Below are 10788 nucleotides of genomic sequence, written 5' to 3'. Positions count from 1 at the left end.
ATATGTTAAATCCAATATATGTATACATATTTATACAGTTATCTTGCTGCACAAGAAAGATTGGATCAAGAAGGAAAAAAAAAACTGAGAAAGAAAACAAAATGCAAGCAGACATTAAAAGAAAGAGTGAGTGTGCTATGTTGTGGTCCACACTCAGGTCCCATGGTCCTCTTTCTGGGTGTAGATGGCTCTCTTCATCCCTGAACAATTGGAACTGGTCTGAATCATCTCATTGTTGGAAAGAGCCACTTCCATCAGAACTGATCACCGTACAGTCTTGTTGCCATGTATGATGATCTCCTGGTTCTGCTCATTTCACTCAGCATCAGTTCATGGAAGTCTCTCCAGGCCTCTGTATTCATCCTGCTGGTCATTTCTTACAGAGAAATAATATTCCATAACATTCATATACCACAATTTATTCAGCTACTCTCCAATCGATGGGCATCTACTCAGTTTCCAGTTTCTGGCCACTACAAAAGGGCTGCCACAAACATTTTTGCACATGAACCACAATATAAATGGAAAGAACAATGCACCAACAAATTAAAAGTGCTTTTAACAAGATATTTTAATACCAGAGAAACAGAGGCCAGTCGAGATTTTTAAAAAATCTTTAATGTGGAGAGTTTTAGCTAGCTGACCAAATGGGACTCTTGTCCAAAGCATTCAGTGCAGATAAACCTGAGGCAGAGAGCTTACATAGAGTTTTAGCTAACTAGGGTTTGCAAACAGAATACATAACCTGAGTATAGAATCTTAGAGGGGAACCAAAGCCAGATAAGGGGGGAAGAACACTGAGAAGATGGACAAGCCTAATTCCAGGAAAGGATCATAACTTAATCTTGAATTTCAAGGACAGGGGTCAAGATAAGAAGGTCGAGGACAGGAGACAGCAAGGCTTGGGGAAATACTCAAAAGGAGGGAGAATTATCCTAGCAAGGATTGAGATAATGCACTTGGAGTTTATGACCCAGTGGAATGTAAAGGGGGTCAGAGCTTCAAGGTTTTTCCTTGGCTCTTTTCTAAACTCGATTTTCTTTCTGTCCTAATGGCAAGGAAGGGGGGTGGCTATAGCTTATTATCCAGGTTTGTAAAGTTACCCATGCATATATCCTGTAAATAAAAGGCTATTAAATAAAGAAAAACTTTTTGCTCATTGTCAGAGAAGAATCAGGAGACAAACTGAAAAGAAAAAAGGAAGAAACCCCTCAATGGAATCTGCTTTTTGGGGAGGGGCTGCGTATGCTACCCAGCCTCCCCACAGACCGTGGGGCAGTGGGAGGCACCAGCAGGACTGTGCTGTGCCTGCGCCTGAGACCTCCAAGAGCCGTGCTGGAGACACTGTGGGGTGGGGTGGCTGGTCCCAAGGAACTCCAGCTGTTTGGGGTTGTATTCTTCAACCTCGGTGTTTTTTAGCTTCGTTGGGCTACTGACTCTTGTTGCCAGGGCAAAGTATCCAATCCTGTAGCGAAGCTCTCCCCATAGAGACAGCTGGAGATCATGACCCCAACCCTCCGGTCTGCTCGGCTGTGAGCTGCCTGTTGAGCTCTTGCTGCTGCTGCCCTCAGCCTGTGCCCGATCTAAACCGTCCCGCCTCGAGCAAAACAGAGTTTTTCCTGGCGAATCTCAAGGGATGTCTTCTCTGGTAACTAATTGTGAAGTTTTTTTTTTTTTTCAGTCAGGCATTAATTCAGAGGCTGTAATGAGATGGATTCTGGAGAGAAATGTGGAGCGCACAGCTGTGTGCCTCCTCGCCATCTTGGCCGGAAGTCACCTAATATTTCAAGAAAATTAACTCTCATCATCCAAGAAGCAATATCTTCCTCCCAGAGGAACAGAAGGAACAGAAATCTTTACTACCACAACAGAGTGTGTAGTTATACAAGAACACTGCTCTAGACGTTCCAAGAAAATAAAACTGAGGGAGGATTCTGGGAGAGTAGCAGAGTAGGTCAGAAAATTTCAAGCTCTCTAGATTATTCCCACAAAACAACAGAGATTTATGCCTAAGGGTGAACACATAGATTGTGAAAACAAAAGAACACTTCACACAGACATTTTTGCACATGTGAGACATCCTTGGGACAACCCAAGACCCAAAGAAAGGCCAGAGACGGAGTTTTAACCAAAGTTAAGGGTACAACTCCAGGCTAGCTTAGCAGAAACAGCCAGCCAGAGTGCTGGGGCTAGCAGGGTTTGGCTGGAGCCTCAGTAAGCACCCACAAACCCTACCACTTAAACCTTGAAAAGAATCAAGGATCTGGAGTCCAGAGCGAACCTCAGCTGATTAGACTGAAAGGGCCCAGCTGTGCTGATGCCTTGGGTGAGAAGGAATCAGCACACCTGGTGAATGCAAAAAGCAGGGCAGATTACTGTGTGCTAGTACTAGTTGAGGTTGATCTTTTTAGTCTGGAGTTCCAGTTCAGAGAAGGAAGCTAGAGGTAGCATCCCTCTATCCCAGGATTTAGGGATACTTACATTAATAGTTCTCAATTAAAAACAGGCAAATAACAAAGAACCAAAGCAAAGTAACATAACATGGGGATGGGGAAGACTGGGGTTCATCTTCTGAGGAGAACAATGAAGTAAAAAAGCCTCTTTTCTACCCCAAAGATTAATGAAAGGTGAAAGTTGGAATGAATCTGACTCTACCTCCGAGAGTAAGGCCTCCCCCAGGGTGCTCCCCTCCGACTCACAGCAATGTTAACATAAATTTATTTCTTTCTTCTTTCCTTCTTTTCCTTCCTTTTTGTAATATTGTAGTCAATGTGCATAGAGTTCTGGTTTTGCTAACCTTACTTTAAGTCATTTTCTGTAGGTATACTTTGTGTGTGTGTGTGTGTGTGTGTATGTGTGTATTCTTATATGGTTGTTTTTTTTAAATGACAATTTAATTCTATTAATATATGGTCATTTATGGAGCCTATCTGTACTATTCAATTTTCTACCTATTTATACAGAACTATACATATTTTTGCACAGCTTGGTCTTTTTTTCAATTTTGTTTTCCTTTTTTTGGATAGTTTTCAAACCCTCCTAAGAATGGGTTGAAAAGTAATTCTTTTACATTGCATTGATCTCCACAAAGAGTAGAATATTATACAAAAAAATTATTTTAATTTCCCTTGTTCCCTTTAATGAATGAGCTAGAATGAAAATCCGTTCATTAAATGACATTATTGAAAACAAAAAACTTTTAGAGCTGTAAGGGACCTTTGAGTCTATCTACTCTTACCCAATCATTTTACAAATGAGGAAACGGCCCACAGAAAAGCTCAATGAATGGCCTAATGTAACATAGCCATTAAATGGAATAGTTTTGAGGGGAGAAATTCCATTTAGATATGGAGGTTGGTATAAAGAGAGGAACCAATAAGCTGCTCCACATGTTCCTAGGGGCCCTTCTTAAGGCATGACCTGAATTTCCATGCTGCTTCCATAGCAACTGCAAGAGATTCCCTCCCCCCTTGCCCAATTCTTCAATGGGCTCCACATTTCTCAAATCACCCTGAAGGCCTGTTTGTGAATGCAGCTTGAGCCTCAAGGACAAGGGGCAAATAGCAGCACTGATGTTTAACACAGGGGAGCCCTACTGACCTGAGCATGAAATCTTCTCTGGGAAATTATGTAGAGGGCCAGAACTCTGAAGAAGGATACTTGAAACAAGGTGTTAACTCAATGGAATTGATGAGATAATGGTTCTCTAGCTCACATATATCTAGTATGATATAATGATATAGTCACTCTAGTTTGATATAATGATATAATCACTCTAGATTGGCTTATACTCAGTATACTGTAATGATGTAATTGTAATAAGGTATTAAAGGGCTGAGAGAACTGAGGACAAAGTCAGACTCAGACTGAGACTGGTTGAGACTGTCAGACTGTCAGACTGCTGGAGGAGACTGGTTCAGACCATGACAGACACAGACTATGGAGACAAGAAAGACTTTGGACTCTATTCTTGTCCATTTTCATGGTGACTATCCTGCTGAGACCAAGGCCCTTCCGGAGGACCTCCAGAAAGCTATCCCAGACATTACAAAGTTGCCTTTGCTTTTGGAATATAGTTGGTCAGCCCTTTGAAAGTATATGCTATCTAAAAGCAATATTATGTTTTCTGAATACTTCTCAAACAAATTCCTCTTTCTTGAAGAAGTGCTCCTTTCCACTTTTCCTAATAGAGTTCCAGCTTCCTACTATGGGTATACAACTATATATCCCTGGAAGTGAACCAAGACATCTTTGTTGCATAGAACTGCAAACACATGGGGTCACCACCCACAGCTTAAGAAGATGGGCTCTAGGGAACTCAAAGTAAGAAACTCCCTCTGCCAGTACCTGGTGCCTGAATAAGCCTAGAAAATTTCCTGGGGCATTAAGACTTAACTGACTTAAATGTCAGAGCTGTTAGAATTGTAGCTCAGATGTTCTTCATATTGAGAGAAGTTCTCTAATCTCTAGCCATGCTGTTTCACTATTCCAATGTATCCTAATTAAATTCCAAAGTATAAGAACATTCAACCCTCATTTTTTTAAACTAATGGCTTCATTTACTTGTCTTTAGAAATGATTTAAGATTTTGAAAGTGTTAAATAAGCGTGTCCAAAAAAAAGCAAATATTTAATTTTCATGAAAGAAATGTGTAGTAAATAATTCTGCTTTGTATTTACAAATTAAAAGTTTACTTGTCCTGAGAAAATGTTTGAGAGTCTCTGTCTCTGATTCTGTCTCTCTCTCTTGTACACACACATGCATACACACACAAACATACGTGCACCCTAAATATTGTTGAAATACTGAAATATTGAAAAAAACAATAAAATTCATTTGGAAGAACAAAAGGTCAAGAATATCAAGGGAATTAATGAAAAATAAAATACAAAGGATGGTGACTAAATGGTACCAAACCTAAAACTATATTATAAAGCAGGAGTTATCAAAACCATTTGGTATTTGCTAAGAAATATAGTGGTGGATCAGTGAAATCGATTAGATACACATGCCGCAAGAATCAAGGTCTATAGCAATCTGGTATTTACTAAACCCCCAAACTCTAACTTCTGGAATAAGCACTCAATATTTGATGAAAAATGTACCATAATTTGTGATAAACTTGGCATGGGCCTATATCTCACACCCTATATTAAAATAAAGTCAAAATGCATACATGATTTGGGCATAAAGGATGACACCATTAACAAATTTGGAGAACAGGGGATAATTTACCTATCAGATCTTTAGAGAAGGTAGGAATTTATAACCAAAGAAGCAAAAAAACATTATGAAAGGTAAAAAGGAAATTTTGATTATGTTAAATTAAAAAGCTTTTGCACAAGCAAAATCAACAGAAACAAAATTAAAAGAGAAGTACAAAGCTGGGAAAACATCTTCACCGCCAGTATTTCTGATGAAGGTCTCATTTCTAAAATATATAAAGAACTGTGTCAAATTTATAAGAATAGAAGTCATTCCCTGTGATATTCTTCTCTAAAATATAATATTCTCTGGGAGCAGGTTTCTTGGGGGGCTGCTGGAGGCAGCCTTCCTTTCAGTTCAGTAATCACAAGTGCAGCCAGGGATTAAAATCCAAATCCTTTATTGTCTCTTTCAAAGTTTTGTCTCCTTTCCTTGGGCCTGGTTAGCTTCCTTAGAGGCCTATCTCTCTCCTTGGTTCTGAGAGCTCCTGCCGCTAGTCCTTTGACTCTGCCCGCTTCCGCCTCTAGCTTCCTCCAAATGCCTCCAAATCCAAAGGTCTGTACTTGAGCTTTCAGCCACAGCAAAGGTGGAAGATGGAATGAATCTGTCTCAGCCTCAGAAAGCTTCTAGTGCACTTACTTTTTTCTGGCCCTGACAGTTCCTCCTTATATGTCCCACACTGAGTATACACCAATCATTGTATCACTAGAAAACCATTATTTGTTGTTGGATTAAATCAGTGCAAACCTAGATTAAGCCACTGTCTCCTCAATTCCACTTAGTAGCTTGTAAGAATCCTAACAATTCCCCAATTGATAAATGGTAAAAGGATATAGACAATTTTCCGATGATGAAATTCAAGCCATCTATAAGTTATATAAAAAGATGCTCTAAAACATTATTGATTAGAAAAATGAAAATTAAAGCAACTGAGATACCACATCATATGTATTGTAGTGCTGAGAATAGCAAAGTCATTCACAACTTATCATCTCACCACTTCTTATTACTATGCACACAATACATTTCACTGGGCTTGAGCTCAGGGAGGACTTTCTAGCTTTTTTCTGAGAGTATTCTGCACATAATATCTTATAGAACAATAATATTCCTTCAAAAATTCATGGGAAAAAGTATTCAATTGTTCTGTAATTAATGGGCAACCTCTCAAGAGCCAAATCTGTGCTCTGAAAAAAGAGCTGTTATCAATATTTTTGTACATGTAGGTTCTTTTTGTAAAATCCCTTTTGGGATTCAGGCCTAGTGGTGGTATTTTCAGGCCAATATATATGCATGTTTTTATAACCTGTGGACATAGATTATATCTTTTGATCATTTATTGTAATGTTCTCTTTTGGGTTTTCTTGGAGGTCTCTGGAGGTCTTGGGAGCAGCCTTTGTTTCAGTTCAGTAATCCCCACAAGTGTAGCCAGGTGTTAAAGTCCAAATCCTTTATTGTCTCCTTCAAAGTCCTCTCTCCTTCACTTGGGCTCGGCTAGTTTTCTTAGAGGCTTCCCTCTCTCCTTGGTTCTGAGAATTTGATCTCCTTCCTGCCTTCTCTGGCTTCTGAAGCTCTCCGAAATGAATCCTGGCTGAGGCTCTGAGCTTATATGTCTACACTCAGTATAAACCAGTCGTTATATAACTAGGAAACCATTATTTGTTGTAGGATTAAATCAACCATACTGAACCATGTTAAATCATTGTCTCTATCAATTCCACTGATTTAGCCACTTGTTTGAAGTTCAGAGTTCTGGCCCATAACAATTTATGAATTGGGGAATGCTTCTTTTGGGGAAGATGGGCTTGGGAATGCCCATCTTTTCTCCTATACAATCATACCCAGTCGTGCTGGGTATGTGATTCTTGGTTGTAATCATACCTCCATTCTTCTCAGAAATATTATATTTTGTGCCCTCACATCTTTAATGTAGAAGCTGTTAATCTTGCGTTGACCTGACTGTGCCTCCACTACACTTGAGTTGTTTCTTTGTAGATGTTTCCAATATTTCTCCTTGACCTGGAAGTTCTGGAATTTGGCTATAACATTGCTGCGTGTTTTCATCTTGGGATCTCTTTCAGGAGGTGATTGATGGATTCTTTCAATATGTATTTAATCCTCTGGCTCCAGAATATCGGGACAATTTTCTTTGATAATTTTTTTGAAAGATGATGTCCAGAATCTTTCTCTGATCATGGCTTTCAGGTAGACCAATAATTTTAAACTTGTATCTCCTGGATCTCCTTTCCAGGCCAGGTGTTTTTCCAGTGAGATATTTCACTTTCCCCCCTAGTTTTTCATTGTTTTGTGTTTGTTGTATCTTGATTTTGCATAAGGTTGTTGGCTTACATTTGCCTGATTCTAATTTTTAAGGAATCATTTTTCCCAGTGGGCTTCTGTCCCTCCTTTTCCCATTTGGCCAGTTTTACTTATTAAGGCATTCTTTTGTTCATTAACTTTTAGTTTTTCCCTTTGCATCACTCTGATTTCTCTTCCCTCTTCTTTCTTACCTGGTTTTCAAAATCCCTTTTGAGTTCCTTTATGGCATCAGTCCAATTCTTATTGGTCTTGGAGGCTTTGGATGTAGGAGCTTAGATTTTGTTATCATTGTCTGATTATGTAATTTGAGCTTCCTTGTCACCACAGTAACTTTCTGCGGTGCTAGTTTCTTTTTTGGTTTGTTCACCTCCCTAGGCCATTACACGGCTTTTAGCCCTTTGATAAAGTAGGACTATTTCCAGGGTTGAGGGTGCAAGCCCTAAGGCTTCAGGCATTTGGGGGAGCTGTTTTCAGAGATCCTTCTAGGGACCTGCAGTATGAGCCAGCACTGCTGCCCAGATCTGAGTAAGGATAAAGCAACAGAGTTTTGCCACAGTGCAAGCCTAGGGGTCCCTGCAATCAGCATCTGACCAGCTGTCCCCCACCCCTCGGCCCCTGTGAGCTGAGGTCTCTTGAAGCCACTGTTATTTGTGTTTGGGTCCTAGCACAGAACTGCTGTGACTGCTGTTAATTCAGGGGCTCCTAAAGCTCCATCCTTGGTGGAGGTTCCACTCATACCCTAGGAAGCCAAACATTGCTTGCTGGGGTGTCTGTGGCCTCTGTGGGCCGAGGGTCTAAAGATGGCTCCCACTACCTGGGTTCCTGAGGCAGGGCCTGTGGTGGAACAACCCGCACCTGACATTGCTTTCCAGAATCACACTGATGCAATAGACTCCTCCTGCCAACCTCCCAAGCCTCCACAAGCTGGACAATTGTCCACGTCCATTTTTTTGTGGCGTCTGATGCTCTAAATGTGTTGAGGTCATTGTTTAAAGGTGCGCCAGGGTCTGGGAGAGAACGCAGGTGACTCCCTATCTTCACTCCACCATGTTGGCTCCACCTGCAGAATATTGAATTCTAGTGAAAGTTTGAGGCCAGAGAGGAGTAGATTATATATACAAGGGAGGTCCCTGTCTTGTTTCGAATCCAGATATTGCCTTTTTAGCCAGCCATCTCATATCAAAGCCTGCCTCTTGTTTCAAATAATGCCCTAAATTTATGCAAGGGAGGGGACTGAATTCCTTCTGTGTCAATAAGGATTCAGAGGACACCATCGACATCCCGGTTATCTGCCAAAGTTTCTGTCCCATCAGAAGTCATCTGATACAGGTGAAGACTCGGCAGCAGTGAAGGGGAAGCCCAGACAGAGTGGCCTGGGTACCTTCCTTCCTCCAAGCTGCTAGAAGCGGCTGAGGTTCATGATGAAGCCATGTTCTCCGCAGCAGGAGCGGAAGACGTTTAGCCACAGAAGCCATAAACACTAACTCGACACTGACATGGCGAGGTCATTTTAGTCCTCTTCAAGCAGGAAGAAGAGCAGCCCAAGCCCACCTCCTCAGGCCTGTACCTGCCTCCCCCTCATCAACTCCTGACCTGTGAGGGTTGGTTTTCGCCAATCAGGGACTCCTCCTTTTCCAAAGATTTGGTGTTTGGTCTCGGGGGTCATCAATTTAGTGATCCTCAGCTAGTCTAATTAATACATTGATGATTCATTACCCAGAAACTCAGTCTCTCGGGCTTTCATTGCCCATGAACCCTGTTCTCTTTCCCTCTCCTTCGGGTGCACTCCATTCTGAACCAAGCTGTCTTTGTCCTTCAGGCACTACCAGCATTCTCAAACGTGTGGTGTGTACCTGTGGCCCTGGTTCTTTCTCCACACAGGGCTTTTAGGCCTTCAGGGGATCCACCGGTCCCTAGATCTAGAGATGGGAGGGACCTCAGAAACCATATGGTTCAATGTCCCCCTTTTTACAAAGCTGATTTGTTAAAGATCCTGGGGAAGGTTTTACATTGACAGTTTCAAGGGATATCAAAGGGTACATATACAACCTATTCAGTTTACAGCTGGAGAATCTGAGGTCCACAGAGAAGTGACTGCTACAGGCATGCACAGGAATATAGACCTGGTGCTGAAAAGATCGCAGAGGTTCTGAAATGGAACTTTCTCATTTTATGATCTGGGAAAGGACGCTCAGAGGCCTAAGTGACCTTCCCAGGGCCACACAGGTCATCAGACACAGAGGCAGAACTTGCACCTGGGCCTCTTGGGCTCCCAGTCCAAGTTCCTTCCATTCTGCCAAAAATGGCCTTACCCACCCTCACTTCCTTCTGTGAACCGGTAAAGATGCTGTTATCGAAAAGCAGTGTTCGTTGGTGACTGAGGTGTAGGGGCAGGAAGCATGGGCAAAACTCAGTGAGTTCTGGAGCCGAGCTGAGACAGCACTTCTGGTGCTCCTCCCTTCATCCTCTCTTCCTCTGTCTCATTCTCTCCCTTTCCCTCTCCACAGAACCAAGCCCTGTGCCGGACAAGTAGTCAGGGCACAACAGGGATTTTAGGAATGAAAAAATCAACACAACTATATAATCCAGAGAGGAAAAGATATTTGTGGTGGAAGATAATCTTTCTGGAAAAAGTCCAGTTATTGAAGACTTGCTTTCTGTTGAAGCACATCTAATCTCTGAACACACAGAAGACAACACACTTGTAGATGGAAACAGTCGTTCTGAAAACATTCCAATTACTACCCTCTCAGGGGAAGAACATCTAATCTCTGAAGATTCTGAGGAAAAGACACGTGTGGATGGAGGAGATAATCTTTCTGAGAACCTTTCACTTACTACGGGCTTACTCTCAGGGGAAGCGCATCTAATGTCTGAATATTCTGTAGATGAGATACTGATGGGTGAAGACACAATCTATGAGAACCTTTTAGTTACTACCCTCTCGGGGGAAGCACCTCTACTCTCAGAACTCAGAGGAAAAGACAGTTGTGGAGGAAGACACTCTCTCTGGGAACATTTTGGTGTAAGAGAGAGACTGGGAAGGGCTTCTGGGCAAAGAAACCAACCTTTGAGAGAAACAAGGGTGGGCTCTATATTCCGTCCAGTACGGTCTGAGATCTCACCTTGTTTCCCTTAATAAAGGTCGGTTCCTTTGCCCAGAGAGGCTTTCCAGTTTCTGTCTTACACCAGTTACTTCAGGATTGCTCTCTATGGAAACACATCTAGACTGACATCACTCAGCGGACAAGATCTTTGTGGCAG

The 10788-nt window shown here is 41.8% G+C and overlaps 1 long non-coding RNA gene across 1 annotated transcript; it reads left to right on the top strand.

Annotated features, from left to right (window-relative positions):
* The first annotated feature begins 658 nt into the window (after positions 1 to 658).
* Positions 659 to 10499, top strand: LOC116420341. The gene is made up of 3 exons (XR_004230636.1): positions 659 to 672; positions 876 to 878; positions 10081 to 10499. It is a non-coding gene; the product is annotated as an uncharacterized LOC116420341 (long non-coding RNA).
* Positions 10500 to 10788: the final 289 nt, after the last annotated feature.

This window comes from Sarcophilus harrisii, chromosome X (genome assembly GCF_902635505.1).
Source record: "Sarcophilus harrisii chromosome X, mSarHar1.11, whole genome shotgun sequence".
In the NCBI taxonomy this organism is placed as follows: Eukaryota; Metazoa; Chordata; class Mammalia; order Dasyuromorphia; family Dasyuridae; genus Sarcophilus; species Sarcophilus harrisii.
Note: the sequence above shows the minus strand (reverse complement) of the source record. Positions and strands in the feature narration are given on the sequence as shown.